Source organism: Diadema setosum, chromosome 19, assembly GCF_964275005.1.
Source record: "Diadema setosum chromosome 19, eeDiaSeto1, whole genome shotgun sequence".
NCBI lineage: Eukaryota > Metazoa > Echinodermata > Echinoidea > Diadematoida > Diadematidae > Diadema > Diadema setosum.
Window position 1 is genome coordinate 13,650,602 of NC_092703.1, and position 19,202 is coordinate 13,669,803.

General features: G+C 39.6%; 1 protein-coding gene across 2 annotated transcripts in view; it reads right to left on the reverse strand.

Moving 5' to 3' along the window:
• Window positions 1–3,503: 3,503 nt before the first annotated feature.
• LOC140242873 (trophoblast glycoprotein-like) overlaps window positions 3,504–19,202 on the reverse strand; it is a 70,972-nt gene continuing 55,273 nt past the window's right edge. For both annotated transcript variants that reach the window (XM_072322618.1, XM_072322619.1), the window contains exon 3: window positions 3,504–4,196. The gene's annotated coding sequence lies outside the window, so the exon portion shown is untranslated. The remainder of the gene's footprint in view (window positions 4,197–19,202) is intronic.

Below are 19,202 nucleotides of genomic sequence, written 5' to 3' on the forward strand. Positions count from 1 at the left end.
GTCAAGCAAATCTTACAAGTGCTGTCAACGTTAACAAGGATCTGGGGGTAATATTGCAGGCTGGTACTGTAACACACAATATTCACATAACAAGGGCAAATTTGCATATATGCATAAGGTGATAGAGCAATTAAAAAGAAAAAGGGACATGAAATTTGTACTGAACCCTAATTATACAATCAAATTTACACAGAAACCACTCACATCAAATAACGCTTCACTTACAATTTTGTGGGGCATAAGGAAAATAGGAAAATCCCCAGGAATGATCTTGAGAGTATTAGATTCAAAGTAATGTGAGATTAACACATTACACTGTACAAAATTGATCAAATAACTGATAGTTCACTGTAAGATATTTCAAATTTATACAAATATTGTTAATAGAGTCCACAGCGTAGAAGAACAGCAAAACTCTGTCACAGTGATTAAACAACATTTTTGTACACTTCTCTTACTTCTGTTACATAATAATTGTACTTCAATATAATACATGGGATGTTGTATATCTGACATTATTCCTACCCTGATAAATGAGGGGTGTGGGCAAAAGAGAGAGAGAAAAAAAAACAACAACAACCAACAAACATTCATGTGGAAGTTACAGCTTAGCTATTAAAACAGATATTATGAATAGGTGTTTGGGTGACTGCTAAAAAAGGTTTGCATTAATGACACGCCTGCTTTGTGATTATCGTACATTGTTACAGATTTTTAAGAGATTTTGTTGTTACGCTGAGATGAATAACGTACAGCCAAACATCACAGCACCTTGATCGCTGGATTCGTTTCCTGTCATGCCTCATCACTTTCTCTTCAAAGAGCAAAGTTCACCACAACCTCTTGAAACAAGGTTTGCTTGCAAAATATATATTCCATTCAGGATGATTTTGACAACAAAAAAAAATTGTAAATTTAGCTATGTGAAAATGTTACTTTCTGCATTTGGGTTGTGACTGATAAATTCAGCAACTACACAGCACAGCCTTATTTGGATAATAATGAAATGTATAGACATAAGAGCATCTATACTCTACAATTGTGTTTCTCCGTGTCCATACGACAAGCTATTAAAGACACAAAGTCTACAGACATTTGACTGCTACAGCAGCTCAAGCTTTGGCAAATGAGGAACAGCTTGCTTTTGCTACGTACCACATGAAATATTGCATGTGCCACAAATACTTGCTTGGCTGGTAGCACGACATCAAATGTTACATCATAATCTTCTTTCTGTAGAGGAATACAAACTCAGAACACCTACTTAGAACCCATCTCATGGCTGTCGTCACCGAAAAAAGAAAGAAAAAGATGCAACTAGGTGGAATACAAGTCACTCACGGCAGAAGTGGAAATCAAAATTTATACTTTAGTTTTTCGTCCTTTACAGATATATACTGTCCAAGTGGTACACAGTTCTTGTATATGCTGTCAAATACATGGATACAACATTTTGTACAAAATAGAAAAAAGTGTACACTCATTCAGATTACTGTACTTTTAGAATCAACGCTCGGCAAAATGGGCATGACAGCTTTCGAAGAACAGCATATAGTTTACTGGCTGATGCTTGTTGGCCTTTCTTTTTTTTTTCAAGTATGCAACTAATATTTGGCGTGCAAGTCTTCACCACAAATCAGCCATACGCTCTTGATGTACATACATTACACGTTGTCACATTGGAGCGCATCAGGAGCGTGGCGAGAGAAGACAATTTCCGATGCACGACTTGATGTGCTCTTGATTCACGAGAATGCCTTCACACGGGGCAAACGTATACACACCGGCATACCTTGGCGTGGATCCAATTTTTCTTCTCCATTACCGTGGGGCACACCTAGTCTGTCGCTCATCCCCAAACCTCCTAGACTACCCCTCTCCTACCCTAACACTACCCCCCACCCACCCACCCCACGGTGCCGAACAGCAAATCACTGCTACTGTGTCGGCCCTGATCCGTCAGAAAAGTGGGTGAAAGGCAATACGCTGGACATTAGCGGGTTGCAGGTCAGTGCAACCATGGTAGAAATATTTTGATAAGTTGGCACACGCAAATGACCCAGCTGCCTCCCCTCGCTCCTAATGTCCGACGTCAGCCAACTGCTCTGCCTCCTCCTTGGTCTGCCTCCATCATTTCTACCATCCTCATCTCTATCCCTTACATCCTGCACACACCATGATTCTTCTTCCTCATCCTTCTGTCTTACGTTGCCTTGACAACGAATGGATGTTGCACTCTTTTTATTGACTCCTTTCTCAAGTAATCATTTTCATCATTTACAAATCTATGGCATCCCGTACTGATACACAAAACACCTCTCACAGCCTGTGAGTTTTGAACATGGACTTGCTCTGTTGTGTGCTCTGTAGCATTTTTTGTTTCTCCTACTAACACTGGACCCCATGCATTGAACATTTTTACAAGACACTGGGCCTCTGGACCCTACTGCCAACTAAATTTGTGCATTTGCACTGGGGACCTAATCTCTGAACCCACAAATATATATATTAGACACACATATACAGATCTGCATCAAGTATTCTAATGTGATTTGTGTGTATATTCACTGTCAGTAGGTGAGCACTCACTAAATTCTCCACATTTGAAAGCATTACAGCATGTGTGAAACATACGCATTCAATACAATTTGTAGGAATCATAACAAGTCTCAAACACAAATAGTTATATCCATCTTCTTCTCTGCTGCCATCTTGCCAGTTCATCCAAAAAAATCGCCAAAAATATCTCCTGCCTCCATCGTGATATTTCTCCAGCTGCCTGACTGTGAAGATACCATCAAGTTGCCTGTCTTCCTGGCCCATTACACATCGGCATATGCTCCTTTCACCTTTATTTTATTTTATTTTTTTAATCCATGACTGAAATGATTCCTCTTCTTTTATCCCAATTCGTTCACTACCTCCCCCTCTCCCCCACCCCACCCTCACGAAGAATCCAAGCACACTTGTTCGGCAGATACAAACTTGTTCTTGCATCATCGTAAGAAGTACACCTCAACTCCGGGACACAGGCATATCCCGCCCTGCAGCTCGTTGCACCCTCTTTGCATGTGTACTCTCTGGGGAGGCTTCCTCCAGATGCATCGGTCCGACCATCTCCACCCCATGCAGGAGGAACCACTGTCTGCCCCGCCCGAACTGGTAGATGCGCTTCCCATTTCCTACACTGGTGTTAAGGTATAGTCCACATACAGCACAGGGCTGAGGGGAAAAAAAGGCTGCAGTGTCTGCTGTGTTAGGGCCATCTTCAGAACTGCCCCCCTCCTCTCTCTAACTCCGGCAGATGTTGATAACAAATTTTGTGCAACACTCCTGGCATCAATGAACAATGGCAGACATTTTGATAACTGGTCTGTTTTCCACTGAAAGGTCAAAGTTGGAAATAAACACAAAAAAAAAAAAAAAAGATGGCACCACATTAAAGATGCCAATAAGTTTGATTTCAGATAAATAGACAACTTTCATATTCAATGATGGCTTCATAAAGATAATTTGTTTGATTGTTTGCTTTTATCTTCATTCTTCTTTCTATCATGAAGACATCTGTACTGGCCGGTGCGATTAATTTGGCAGGATATTCTACTATCACACATGATTAAATAGTTTATTACAAGAATGTTGATTCAAACCACACTTTTTGCATGAATGGTTGTCATTCAATTTCTCATACAACAAATACCAATATTCCTGTCAAGTAATGTTATAGCTTGAGTATTGAAGGAGAGAGGGCTAAAAATGGTGGTATATGACCATTTACTAGATTCTACTTAGTGACACTTTATGGGGGGTGAGGATTTTAAAAAGTACTGACAACTCACTACCATTAGCATGAACAACTTATTTACTGACATACATGCTAATGTGCCTTGCTAAAAAAAGTCCCCATATGTCCCTCTCGCACACACACTTACACCTGCAACACAGATTTAGAGTTTGTTTCCAATAGTCAGTAGGCGAGAGATCGGTGACCACATTTTCATCACACTCGAGTGAATGATATCTGTCCGTGTCCATGGGGGTATCAGGGAGAGAAAGCAACTTATTCCAGTCTTTCCAAAGTTCTTCCACTCCCTCTCGCAGGACGATGTCACAAGTGTCGTGGCATCAAGGTCACTCCACGCCACATCACTTCTCTGACCGTGTTCAGGCAAATATTCCAGGAGCTGGAGGAATAACTGATGCACAGAAAAAGAGAAAGACATGCTGTATTAATACTGAAGTCTCTCAATGCCACACAATCTACTACTGTAAATAACGGTGTCCACTAATGAGTTCACAGTGATGCACTACAGCTTGTCACTGTTTTGATCAATTCCCACTATCATGCTAAAAACAATAAGTATTTACAATGCAAATTCTTTACAATTAAAAGTCAATGATTTGAAATAAACTACCAAATATGTGTACCAAACATTTTCATAGAGCTACAAATATAGTATGCACAGAAAATTTTATAATGTAAATTCAAATTGAATTTGGAGTGCATTTCTGCTATTGTTTCTTGAATTTTTACTTCAAACATGACTTTCGAGGTTTGCTCATGACCTTTGACCCAACAAACTCTCCAACTTAATATGGTCATACATAAATACCACTTATGAGATCAGCAAAGATACTTTGGGTTGATCTCAGTTGCCATGGTGACATGTCAGGGGGACATGTCAGGGGGGATTTATGGATACAGACAATTATCAGAGGAAAAATGCCTAATCGAATAATTGCCTAAGTCAAAGTTTTTTTGTTTTTTTTTCAGGTCCTCTTCTCTTTTATTGTATTGATTTTAATCCCGAGTAAGTCAAATTTTCTCAAAGTCAGAGCTATTCCTTCAGTCCAAATAGATTTGACTTTCATAGACAAGGTTGACTGTATAAGTCAAAGCTGCAAACTGACATTACGGACGGCCACACACTCTGTGAGCTGTATTGTGAGGGTACAAGAAACCTAATCAGCAAGAGATCTTGAAATTAAGTTAACCCAAACATGGACAAAATAGAACTTAATAAATGTGTATACAATGGTCCTCATCAGCAAATGAACCTCTGTAATGTACATCTCATTTTCTCGTCAATATCTTCCCAATTTCAAGGCATGGTAACATACATATGGTGTTTTCTCTACGCAAGGACAGTGTATTGTGCTTATATAGTGTACAGTTATCATTTCTATGCAAGGCAAAATGCACTGTGTGGTTGGACCCACAGTAGTGGCAGGAGAATTATCTAGGCGCAACTTTACTCGTAAATACCAAAAGGTTGCGAGATGAGTTTGTTTGTTTCCCATTTCGAGTGATTCTTCGATCCACCGCATATCGCGGCAGAATGACTCGCAGCGCAGACATAAAAATGTGTCAGATTTTAGAAGAGGGTACCCAGGGAGAATCAGCCCTCATGAAAACTTGTATGAGTTGGCTTCATAGGTGTGACGACTGACATTTTCCCACGCATTCACACATGACTGGGGGTAGTTATGCGGAGATGAATGGCGAAGAAAACATTCTCACAGCGTGCCTTTTATCTCACGCTCTCGCCCAAGAGACAAAATACGACTTGTGCAGCGATCGGAATATTCATGAGGTAGACGATGATGTGAGAAGGCGATAACCAGCAAAAAGAGAATTAACCAGCAAAAGAGAATTATGAATGAGATGGAGAAAGAGAGTAGGGAGAGGGAGAGAAAGGAAAATGATAGAAGAAAGAGTTGAGAAGGAGTGAATGCCTGAGAAACAGAGGCAGAATGGGATATATGAAACAAGGGAAATATATGGGAGAGGGGAGAATAGAGTTAACTACAAGAGGAGATGGTAAGATGACTAATATAATAGTAGAAAGAAGATTAGTTGATATTTCAGTCACAAATTTAAAAACTACAAAAGCACTCTTATGAGAGCGCAGACCTCCGCCGAGCAGCTCTTTTCCACCCATACACACATGCTCAAAATCATCCAATTTCTCAATATGGAAGCCTTTTGTTTACGTCACAGCGTCTGGCTGCGTGGCACCTTGCCTGAGCAGAACATGCACTTCAGAGCACATATGCAAATCTCAAGTACGTGCAGCTTGAACTCCCAGTTCATTGACCTTATCTGCAAAAAGATTTAAAAATCCTTCAAAAATCAATAAAAATTCCTGGATCACTACCAAATTTAACCATTCGTTCCTTGTGTCATTATCAACTTTTCCTGCAAGTTTCATCCAAATCAGTCCACAACTTTATGAGTCATTTTGCACACAGATAAACAAACAAACAAACAAACTAACACCAATGAAATCATAACCTCACATATTGTGGAGTAATCAAAGTCATAATACCTAGCAGGATGTACAGTCAAAACCGGTCTATAGCGACCACTGTCTATAGCGGCCACCGTCTATAGCAGCCACCTGCTGTATGCGACCACTAAACAAAATTCCACCAAGGAGAAAAGCCAAGTTGACAACCCTGTCTATGGCAGCCACCTGTCTACAATGGCCACTTTTTTTGTCTACCTTAGGTGGCCGCTGTAGACAGGTTTGACTGTATTCCCTAATTCCCAACAACCTCTACAGATACATAACAGTTTTAATACACATCAAAATATTTCTCATTGGATGGAGCAGACTGAGCAATGTTTTCCCCCCAAACTGTGCTGTCCTACATAAATATGCTTTAGAGATCAACACACACACATGGGGGGGGGGGGGGGGGGGAGAAATGGGAATAGCTTAGTGGAGTGAGAGTATTTGCATTTTTCACGGGGGGGGGGGGGAATCTAAGTGACGAGAACTGTGGACAGATATACAGTATGCAACACACTCGAATGGGGACATTGGATCTGGGCTGTTTCGCGGAACAAATCCACAGGATGGATGATCGTGTTTCTCCGACAAAATTGATTGAATTAGGCAATGAAATTACTGGCTACAGAGAACGAGACACACAAATATTTCGCAACAACACACCCTACGCTCACTCTCTCCCTCTCTCAAACACCACACACACACTCTCTCTAACTGTCTCCCATCTAACTCTTGACTATTGTGAAATTCGCTTATATAACTGTTTATGGAGAAGAAGAGTATTTTTGAGGGAGCAGTGTAAATGTGGTAATATTGATTAACAAAAAGAAACGTCAAGTCCTCTCAAGTATGAGCCAGCAAAGCAAAAGCAAAGATAGTGAAACCATTTGAAACATCTGTCACTTCAATATTCAGACCTACTTTAGGGTGAGACCAAATCAAAATTATAAAGATGACACACTTTGCAGGAGGCAACTAGTTGAGTCATCATTTTACTGGTAATATTTTTGTCCGTTTCTGTTAGCATGCTCCAGATCAAAGAGTCCCCGAGATGTTTCCCCTTGCCTTTCCTCATGTATTGGGGGGGGGGGGGGGGCTCCCAGTCAAACATTACACAATGTTGCCCTCTCTTGACGCACAGTAGGAAGCTAGGAAATAATCATTGTGTTAACCCCTCTCCCCCCCCCCCCCAAAAAAAAAATAAAAAAATAAAAAATAAATAAGTAAATAAAAATGAGAGAGACATGCTAACAGATGAAATAGACATGTATGATCTGTGGGTGGAAAGAAAATGCATAAATCACAAATATTCCTTCTTCCCATATACTGTAAAACACGATATATTCGCGGCATGAAAATTTCACCAATGGGAGCTGCTCCTTATATGGCCTTTCTCACAGCATGAAATTTTTCACACTGGCATCAAATGCGTATTGTGTAAGCAAGAACTTTCGCGTACATTTTAATTTCAAGCATGTCGGCGCTCGCAAAATTCACGAAATTAAAATGTATGCTAAAGTTCTTGCTCTTACAGTTCTTGCTCGTTTTACAGTAGTCAACATTTGCATCATAAGGTTGTAGTAATAGAATACATCTTAATTTATGTTGTTTGTTGTTTTTGGGGGTGGGGGTGGGGAGAGGAAATCAGAAAAAAGAAGAAGACATGAATACCCTCTGCATCAAATCTCTGAACACTGTCCTGTAATAACCCTGCAATAAATTCAAGGGGATGAATGAGATGTAAAATGTTATATCACTGACCAAAACAATGATTATGGTTACAGTTTTGTGCAAAGACCGACAGGAGGGTCGTGGGCTGGTGACATTATCACTGCAGCTTATTCACACACATAGTTGCAACCAATGGCAATCTTCGGGGAAAGTATGTGATGCTTTCAACATTAACCCGTCGAGGACAGGCAGATTTGGCTACAACACGCATTTCGCACAGACACCTGCCCAAGCACACTCGGGACTCATCCTCAATGGGTCAACAGCTTTCTTGATAGCTTTTGTCTGACATTGATCAAATTCTCTGTCTTTGTCAGATTCAACTCTAGTACTCCACAAAACATCAACTGGAACATGGTGTGTGGAACTGCCTTTCAATCCATGCAGCAGAGGAGAAAAAAAAAAGATATGGAAAGGAGAAAAAAAAAATTAATGTGCACAACTATCCTCATTTTGATGAAACTGAAAGGTGGGGGAAACGGCAGGTAAAAATGAGCCATGTGGGGAAACACAGAGCTGCGTAGTTTCACGCAGGCAAAAGTGTCACGGTGCGACGTCATCCACTGTCGTAAAAATCTCTCTGACTCCTGTTTTCGCAGCTCGGTAGCAGATCACATCATTGCTTTCTTGCACTTGTAGACAAAATGTGTGACACAAACTACCTCTTCTATGCTTATTTCAAATGTTTTAGTTTTCCTATGTGTACTCTATCTTCGGTTTTAGCTGTGTGGCGCTCTTCTTAGCAATTTACACACAAACAATGTCAATATATGACTATGATTAGTCGAGTATGAATCATAAGCTGTCTGATAAGCATCTGATATATGCATGAGTTGGGCTCCACTTGTACCGCCATGCTAGATGTTTCCAAAATTTTTTCATCACAACCAAGTGTGAAAATGTGTGTGACTCACAAAAAAATAATACATGACTCACCATGGCTTATTAAAAACTTGATGAATATGTGTCATGAAGATTGTAATTTCTGGTTTGTGTGTGTGTGTGTGTCTGTCTGTCTGTCTGTCCAGTCAAATATAGTTAAATCAAACATCATTATAACATTTAGCAACAATAGTCAGATTTCACATTCTTTCTCCAGCCAGCTTTCGTGTGATACTTTGCACATACTAGCTGCAAAACCAGAAACATTCGCAGCATGGAGCTTTTGCAAGTTGGAGCTGACTGCCTGTTTTTTTTTTTGTGGCATGAAACTTTCACTAATTGCGGAGCATGATGGTGTAAAGCATTCTACTGGCATTCAGTAGACAATGTAGACAAAAACTTTCATGTGCATTTTATTTTCACGAAATCATGTATCTGCTTTTCTATTCTTCAAAATGCAAGGAACTTTCGAAAGGTCCATTGATTTATATCCAATAGCATCGAGTGTGCCTTCAATTATACCTGGCCAACTCATTGTCACATTGCTATTCCTCTATCTAGGGTGAGTGGTGGCTTCTGTAGCCAGCCACACACTCTGGGACGCGTCCTGCGTCTGAGAGGTGAGCAAGTGAGCCACGCGTGAGTGCCTGGCGAGTATTGGAGAGTTGGCGGTCGGCAGTGTCGGCAGTCGGTTCAGCCAGCTACCGATTCTGTCGGGGGGCTCTGTGTGGAGCAGGGGAGGAGGGGAAGGTGGTGCACTATAGAAATAATTGGATTTCTATTTTTGATGAGACGGTCCATGCATCTTTTATGGCAAAGTGGGTTTTAACGATGGAATCCCCGCGTCTGGGGAATTTTGGGCGCGAAGACGGGGGAGAAAACTCCGCATCTCTAGATCCTCTTCATCAGATGTGTTTCGTTATCCCCCGCCCTATCTCCCCCTCTCATTTTTTTTTCCCTCTCTCTCACTTTCCCCTTTTCTACCCATCCCTTCTTTTCCACGGTTTGCTGTAAGAAGAACGACTGCGGGATGCGGAGCTTCAATATTTCACCTTCATCAAAGTTCATGTGTGACCACACACCATGAAAGATGAGACTACCTCCATCCCTTTGTTCGGAAGAGGGGGGCATGAATCTTTAACGTCCTTGCGTCAGCGCCTTAATTGGGGTATAACAAACGGCGGGGGTACGGGAGTGGGCGGTTGATGCGGATTGGGGGGAAAAATACATCAAATACCAATTGGGTGATCCACATGCACAAGTGTAGTTTGTGTCTTCTCGGAGGCAGCACATTTTTTCTTTCTATTTCTCCGCCTACCATTTTCTTTCCCGGGAGTTGATGACATTCCAATAACGTGTGATGGGAAGTTGGGCCTCAGATTTTGTGAAAGTTCAAGGAGACGTCAACACTGATGAAACATTTAAAGAGTCGTTTTCTACATAATTATTCTCTGCATGCCTATTAGGAGAACCTCATTTATGAATCTTCTACCTGATAAAGGTGGGCTACATCAAGGCACTCCAAGTTACAATTACTATAGAGCATTTAGGTATGAACAAACGAAAAATGTCATCATACATTCAAATTTAAGGGTTCTTTCATAAAATGTTCCAGATTTGCCTGACATAGCAACAACTAAATCAAACAAACTGGATGTGATTCCCCCATTATACATGTATATTTAAATATATCCAGTAAAAACAGGTGAATTGAATGGCTTGCTACTAGATGTAGGTAAGTATGTCCATGAATTTGAATACATTAGTACATATTGGCCTATTATCATCATGATCATTAAATATTCAAAATGCCTCCAAATTACCTTTTTCGTGACATTGATATGCCGTTACTGATTGGGCACCATTGATCAACTACGTCCTTCACTAAAACGCATGGAACTCGCACAATGAACTGATTGGCAGGTGTCAGCAACACTTACTATTGACACAAAGGCCAAGTTATTGTTTTCCTTCTTTGCGTTGACAAATGTCACACATCCCCAGGCATATTGCATACTCAAATGTCACACTTTCATGTGGGTACTGTAATAACTACGTAAAGGCGACAGCTTGTCCACATCATTTTCTTTGCTCCCAGTCATGCCAATCGATTGGATGAGAATGTGGGTGGGGGGGGGGGGGGAGGGTAGAGGAAGAAGTAACATGGACTCTGGTGGGTGGTACCATTATGTGGGGTTTTGTTTTTTTTTCTTTCTCTTTTTACTTTTCCCATCAATGCAACAAATATGGATTTTAAGGCCTGGATACAATTACTGCAAGGAAGTAGCCGATGTGGCCAAATGCAAAGTTAAAAGTATTTCATGTGGCGGCACACATGTGTCGCACGCACGAGCGTGTCCTCTGTTTGATGCCCCTGCTTTGACACACGCAAATCGATTTCTAACGCTTTAAGAGGGTCACCCCATCTTCCTGTAGTGCTCTCCGTCTAAATAGCGGGGCGGAAATGCCATGGCGGCTTAAGTGCACGCGTACGTCGACAGCCAGTGTGCCGCCGTCTTGTTTTCTTGACGTGAGGACAATGGAATCGAAAATCGACATCACTTTTTCTTCCGCAACACTAATTGCCTCCCATCGAGAAAAGAATCAATGGTCAAAATGTTTTTATTATCGAGCCACATGTGTCACATGTGACAGAACAATTTTTTTTTTTCTTTTGTGCCCCAGGTGATGGTTATGGCTGCCTTCTGACAACTTACATGCACCATTGATTTTTAACCCTTCAAACCCCAGAAACTATATTTTCATTCAGGGACTTTTCATGCTCCAAAACAATGAGATATTCATAGGCATAAATTATGTTGCGAAGTGTTGCCATGTTGGTCATTTAACAAAAAATAAAGAAAACAAAATTGAGCTGTCATTACTATGGTGCTTTCTATAGGGATTTGGCAGTGAAGATGAAATACAAATTCTGAATCACAACCATCAAAATTTGTTTCTTTTGATGAGCAAATTCCCCTATTGTTATGGGGGGGGGGGGGAGAAGAGAAGTAACATTCTGCTCTGGTGGGTAGTACCATTGTTTTAGGGGTTTTTTTAGTTCATTTTAGTGAAGTTGACTGAAGAGTTGATGTAGTTTTCAGGTCAAACTGCAAATTGTATGTATGCATATGGTGTATATTTCAAACTTTTTCAGATATTGAGGATTTGGATTATTTTGGTGTTAGAATGAAGTTAGTTTGAGGAGATATTCTTGCACACAACATTATTTTTATGTTGTAAAATAGAACATTTTATTTGATGAGGGAGAGTATTTGTAGACAGCCTCGACACACATTCGTAGACACACTCAGAAATGACACTGGGTCTCCCAGACACAAAGGAACTCGCAATGTAGAACAGAGAGGGCTGGAGGGACATCATCCATGGATCTCGGGAATACTACCCGACTTAAGTCAAGTCAGTCAAGTATTTGTAGAGATGTACTTTGTTTGAATGTCAAGATGACACACACACATACACACACATGCATACTGTATGTACAGTCATATGTAGTCTCCCATCCATGTCCAGAGAGACTGTATGGTCCTATGGACCCAGAACCCTTTCTCATGTTTTAAAATGTCTATATTTGAATGTAGATGCTGCAGCATAGTGGATAAGACTCCCGACTCCCGTTTGGATGACCCGAGTTTGAATCTTGCCCAGTGCTTACGTCCTTGGACAAGATGTTTTTACCCACCATGTCCCTCTCGACCCAGGTGTAAATGGGTACCTTGCAACACTGGGGTAAAGATAATAGCAGGGCCCTCTGGTAGAGCACAGGAAATACTGAAGAGGCTACCCTGGGTAAATAAGACCTAATTATTCTTCTTATCATCATCATCATTATCATCATCATCATCATCATTATTACTATTGAATAAGACCTATGGGTTTCAGATAGAAACCCAGGGGCAGTCTGTATCAAGCATTCAGGGAATGAAGATGTGCTTTGTCTAGCCAGCCTCTTGAACCCTCATGTGCACTCACCACATGGAGCCACGCTAGACTGTCAACTGCAAAATGCACAGGGAAACTCGACATAATTTCAATCTCGACTTGAAACAACAACCAATGACAATAGGCATCATTCCCATTCCTTATAAGGTTCGTAAAAATTTGTTATGCTGCTTGCCATATTAAGACTTGTCAGAAACACAACCCATAAAACAAACAAACAAACAAACCTGAATATTCATGAGTTTACCTAAAATGGGCTGCAATGCCTTCCTGTCCCCCCCCCCCCTTTTTTTTTTTGGGGGGGGGGGGGCAGGGGAGCTTGTCATACAGTTTCTGTTCCTTCTATTTTGATTGTATTAGCCAGACTAAAAAGATGACTCACTTGTTCCAACTGGGTCACTTGATCCAGAAAGATTATGAATCCGATGGATGACACCAATAGAGGGCCTCCCGCAGCCTTACAAACAATTGTGGCAAGAGAGATGGGTTGGGGTATACAGAGCAAAAAGATAGATTGATAGAGAGGGGGGGGGGGGGGAGGATAGATGGGGTACATGGGGCCCAGCTTTAACATAACATTGAGAGGTAATTATCAAAAGTCATTACCATAAATTTGATTTGTTTTGGTTGTCGACCGCTCAGTTGACTGAAAGCTATCATATTTTCTTGTGTTGGTGAGAATTCCCTCACTCATAAAATGTGAAAAATGACCATATAGCTTATTAAAAGATATCCTGCCATGATGTCAAACTAGCAAAGCTCATGGAAGGTGATGAAAGATAGGGCTAATAGTCAATGTACAGTGTAGGTATATAATGCAAATGATGAAAGATACATATCCTTGCCTTCACCCCACCCCCATCCCTGTGGAAGGGCAAAGGGGAGACAGGGAAAGAAGATTGGGTCCCATCCCCTCCCACTCCCCAAATAAATAATAAAACAAAACAAAACAAAACATACAAACAAATAAAAATCCACTCAAAATCATTTTATTGTCCTGGTGCAATCCAGACATCTTGGCCCGAATTCACGAAGGTGGTACAAATGAAACCATGGTTTAAACCACTGACAAAAACCATGGAGCGCCAAGTGTCGCACAGAATATTTTGGTTATGAAATCAGTCATTTCCTCGATGAAATGATTATTTTGTAATGAAATGACAACATTTTGTAAATAAATAAACATTTTGTCCACGACACGATAATTTTGTTAATGAAACTGCCATTTTGTCGACGAAATAACCAATTTCGTAACCAAATATTCCATGCAACACTTGGCGCTCCCTGATTTTTGTCCATGGTTAAAACCATGGTTTCATTTGTACCACCTTCGTGAATTCGGGCCCTTGTGACCTTAGAGGGGACAGCTTCCAACAGGGGTGGATCCAGGAATTCCAGAAAGGGGGGGGGGGGGGTGCAAAATTAAAAGAAAAATAAAGAAGGGGGTGCAAGCACCCCTTTCATTTTTTTAAAATTACTTTTAATTGAATAGAAATAAAGGGGGCGCACCTCTGGATCTGCCACTGTCCAACATTTTACATCTCACATGCAAAAATTTCTATTCACGACAGTATAACAAATTAGAATTCATTGTTCAACCTGTACCAAATATTGTACTCAACAAGCATAATTGTTCCTAAGAAGAGGTACTTGGCATATTTGTGACCTTTGCATTAGCAATTTGTGGTTCTTGACAAGGAGATGTAATACTAATACCATAGTCATTCATCTGTAATATCTGAGTGAAATCTGAAAACTTAATTGACTTCTGCAATATATCATAATCATCTACAAAATTTTTTTGATTACATCTGCTGAAGACAATACCAATGATAGGTTTAGATGGACATATTTTGGACTAAAATTGTCCTTATTATAAATATCATTATTCTTATTTATCTGGTATTTGCAAGACAATACAAATGATAACAGATAAACAAAACAAGCAAAATACAAGGATATAAGATGTCAGGCTTTTATTTATTATTATTATTATTATTATTTATAATTAGATTTGATAACCTATACAGCAAAAATCATGTGTGAAAACAAAAATCTGAACATGTCGCAAATTCAAAAGGTAGCCAGATTTAATTAGATCAGAATGATTTTGATTGCTGTTTGTTTACCAACTACATGTCTATGTTTCTGAGAAAGAAAGAGAGAGAGAGAGAGAATTGAATACCTGAAGATAAGAACGACCCAAGTCCAAATTTGGCTATCGCCTTTGGAAACCATTTACGAAGTCATGCAAATACAGATAATCATTCAAGTGACTGTTTCATATTCAAATTTGTATGAATAACATCCTAATAACTGAAAATACTAAAAGCAGCAGGAAGTTGTTAGTTCATTTCTATTTTTCCTAAAATTTCTCCAGTGGACTTGGGTCGTTCTTATATTCAGGTATTCAATTGCTAAATTCTAAGATTTAATCAAATGGCAATTATGTGACCTTTAAGATTTGAACAGAAATAAAAGATTTCCTAGTAATTTCTGTCTCCTATTTGCTAGTAGTTTACCACAGCATTATACAATCAGGGAATCCAATAGCTTCAAATACATATACAAGAGTGTGCACATTTGTACTTATACACACACACACACACACACACACACACACACACACACACATCAATACATGACCACGTCAATTCTAACATCAACAACCTATTTTCGGCTGCTTCCTGCCTTGCTGAAACATCGCAGATTCCCTATTAACAGGAGCCGAGGCCATAAATCACAATCGCAAAAAAAAAAAAAATGATTCATTTCACGACAGCCGCAAACCATAGGACCCACGCCTTTCCCTACCCCTTTTGCAGCTATTTTAACTCATCTTGTCCAGGGGGAATTGTGTTCAACTCAAACTGGCACCTCTAAATTCTACTTGAGAAAAATGACACAGAAAGGCAGAATTTCATCATTTAATAAATAATATATATCCATATTTCATTAGACCTGCACAAAATCAGAAATATGTTTGCCAATTTGAGAGAAAATTTAAAACCTTATCTTCTGATAAACTGTGCTGCCAATTTAGTAATCAATTTATAGATTTAGTGATCACGAGTCTTTTGTAAATGCTGTAAACCATAACTCTTAAATTATGTCTGTACAACAGAAGGCTCAATGATCTTTGTTGAAAAGATACAGTATTGTACTATTGAGAAAATATATTCTCTGAGAGGCGATGGCTTAAAGGGAATAACATCTTCTCCATCCCAGGGCAGTGCCAGTGCAGCTGTAGTTGATGATGGCAGCACCGGAGGGTACTGGTGTGGGGCCTGGGGGGGGGGGGGGAGGGCAGGGCAGGGGAGGGGAGGGGTCGGGAGAATGGAGATGAAGTGGAAATTGGAAGAATGGCACCTTTGTCCAAACATCATAAAATTGAGCTGTCAAAATTGTGGACTGTGCTCTCAGTGATCAGCTATTTGGGTGATGAAGGAGGAACAAATATTGATGGAACTCATAAAGGAATATTTAGTCACAGCCAGAAAGTAAAAAAAAAAAAAAGGGGGGGGGGGGAGAAGGAAGTCTACGCAGTACAACATATCTTACTTGGACATATTTGGACATGCACAACATGAAAAGAACTGGTCAAGAGAGAAATAGACAAAAATGTAGTCAACATTAATCTCATATGGAAAATGTATGTAAAATTTCCAAATGCCCTGCAGCCTGCATCCCCCACCCCACCAGAATGCATGGTATAACTATAACACTACAGTCACATAGATCAAATTAAAATAAATTCAATTCAATTTCGTTCGATTATTTTCAAAAGAATCTGGCTGCCCATTGGGGCAACCTACAGAAAAATAAAAACATAAATTGCCTTTGAATGCTTCAAATGGAATGCAATCCATATGGCCTGCAATCACTAATCTTTATGAAAGTATGACAGGATGAATTTGAAATCTTTCTTGATGTTCAACATTTACACACATTAATGCATTTTTTATGAATCAGTTTTGATTGTACTTTTTATGGGGAGAATCGAAGATGGTTTTAGACTATTACACTGAGTTCTCGTAATACAAATATATGACACAAGGCAATGTCATAGGGTTTTTAAATTGACCTACTGTAATTGTTTCACATCAGCTGTAGATCTGGAAAATGATAAATCTCCCCTCTCCTCCTCCCCCCACCCTAAAAAACCCAACAACAACAACAAACCAAACAAACCCAAACTGACTACAAATGTTGAAAAATGTGGGAGAGATTTTACATTTCATGCAATTTTATTTATTTTTGAATAATATATAGGATATATTCATGAACTTATTTTAATTCTTTATAATATTATGCAATAGTATTTATGATGACTAATTTTGATTGGAATTTATTGACAATTCTGATTATGAGTTTTTTTAAAAAACATATTTATGAATTGTTTAACAATTGCTAGTTTTATATATCATTTTTGTACCTTGAATTTATGTTGAGTTTTTTTGGCATGGACTTGCTGAAACCCCTGCCTTTGGTTGACGTTAGTTTCGAGAATAAATGGAATGGAATGGAATGGAATGGAATGGAATGGAATGGAATGGAATGGAATGGAATGAAGAAACAATATCCACCTGCACATAGAGCAAACATGAATGTGAGACTAGATCAAATCCTATTTGTCTGGTCCTTGAAAAAGTTTGCTAGAGATGCACTTAAAAAGCTCTTGACTGTAATCACCCTCTACTACAAATCACTCGAGATGCACAAGATATTTTATGATTGTAATCACTCATTTTGTGCAAATCAAACATCTGTCACCCATCAAGTCTCGCTAGTGCATACACGTGTGTGTGAACTTTGCAACTAATAGTCATTCGAACATGATGGTATCATTCCGTGATGTTTTAAGGATGTAGTTCTTTTCTTCCTGAAATTTGCAAAGGAAAACAAACGTTGAACAAATGGAAATGCAGTAAAGTTAGCCCAAAGTGATCCTCTCCAGGTGAAGAGGGGCATTATGGGCAAATATTCTTTTCAAAATTTGAGACTAAAGACTGTCTTGTGTATCGTTAGAGATAATGAAGAGGCAAAATCACAACTTCTCCAAGAAAAATTCAGAGGCTGTGTGATCTAGTGCTTTGATATATGATTCTGATGTCAACCTCCCCATTCACATGAATTTTTTTTTTGAGGGATCTAGAAAGGTTTTTAATTATCTTACAGCATTGACATTTACTTCTCTCATTCATCATTCCCTTGAATTCCAACATAAACTGCATGGATCAAGTGGGAAAAGGAGAGAAACAAAAATCATCAGAAAGACAGTTAATGAATTCTGAAATTCAGAAGCTTTTAAAAGTTTCATACATTCTTCATAAAATGTTATCAGGTATGTTAATTGTTACAAATATTCTTACCCTACAAAACAGAAAGGGGGATTGATTGTGAATTGTGCTCAAATGTGCTCATCCCCATGGGTCTCTGATTTTCTTTTGAGTGTCAGGTCTTGGCGAGTATTCTACATTAAAGAAGATTATGGGGGGAGTTGTGATACAGGTGGATATAGTCCATGGACAGTGTAGCAATCCCCACCTGCAGCATAATTGATGTGGTAAACATTGTGGGCACCGAAGTCCTGGAAACAATGACGTTTCGGTAAATCTGCATTTTTTTTTTGTCTCCGCGGGACATCATGACAGAGGAGGGTTTGCATGCCGGCCAAACATCATCCCCAATCGCGCCGCCGTCTCCGTGTACACGGGCTGTTGCCATGGCGACAACAGGTTATTTACCCAAGGCAAAGGGCCCCACGGCCACGGTTGTGTTTGCGGCAGCGCGTGGCTGGGGTCGAATGTTCAGTTTGTTCTGGCCGGAAAGTGATATTCGCTTGATATGTTTTCCACGATAAGTGTGACTTCTTGAATGCAATTTTTCCTGTTCAAGAGGGGGGCCCCAATATGGTGAGATTAGGAAAAAAAATCCTAAATCCTGTCACATCTACAAACACTTAACAATCACATAGTGTGCATAGGGAAAGTAATACACTGACATCACCTCACCAAAGATACAAATAATGTATTACTGTATGAAATACCAACACTAACAGTCTGATGTTAAATCATTTAATGCTATCACATATCACATCATACCACAGGGGGTTCAGATTTAGTCTCCAAACAAGGATCAGCAAAATGCTTTTCTCAAATGGCTTTCGAAGACAAAAGTAATTTTATTCTTTTATTGTGATACTAGTCCTTGAATCCTTGGTTTCTTTACATGTATCTACTCTTTTCCTGTATCTGTGTTTTTGTTTAAAATTCAGAGGTTTGGAGATAAAGGTGGCAGTTTCATAGACACATCCAAACCAGACTGTTC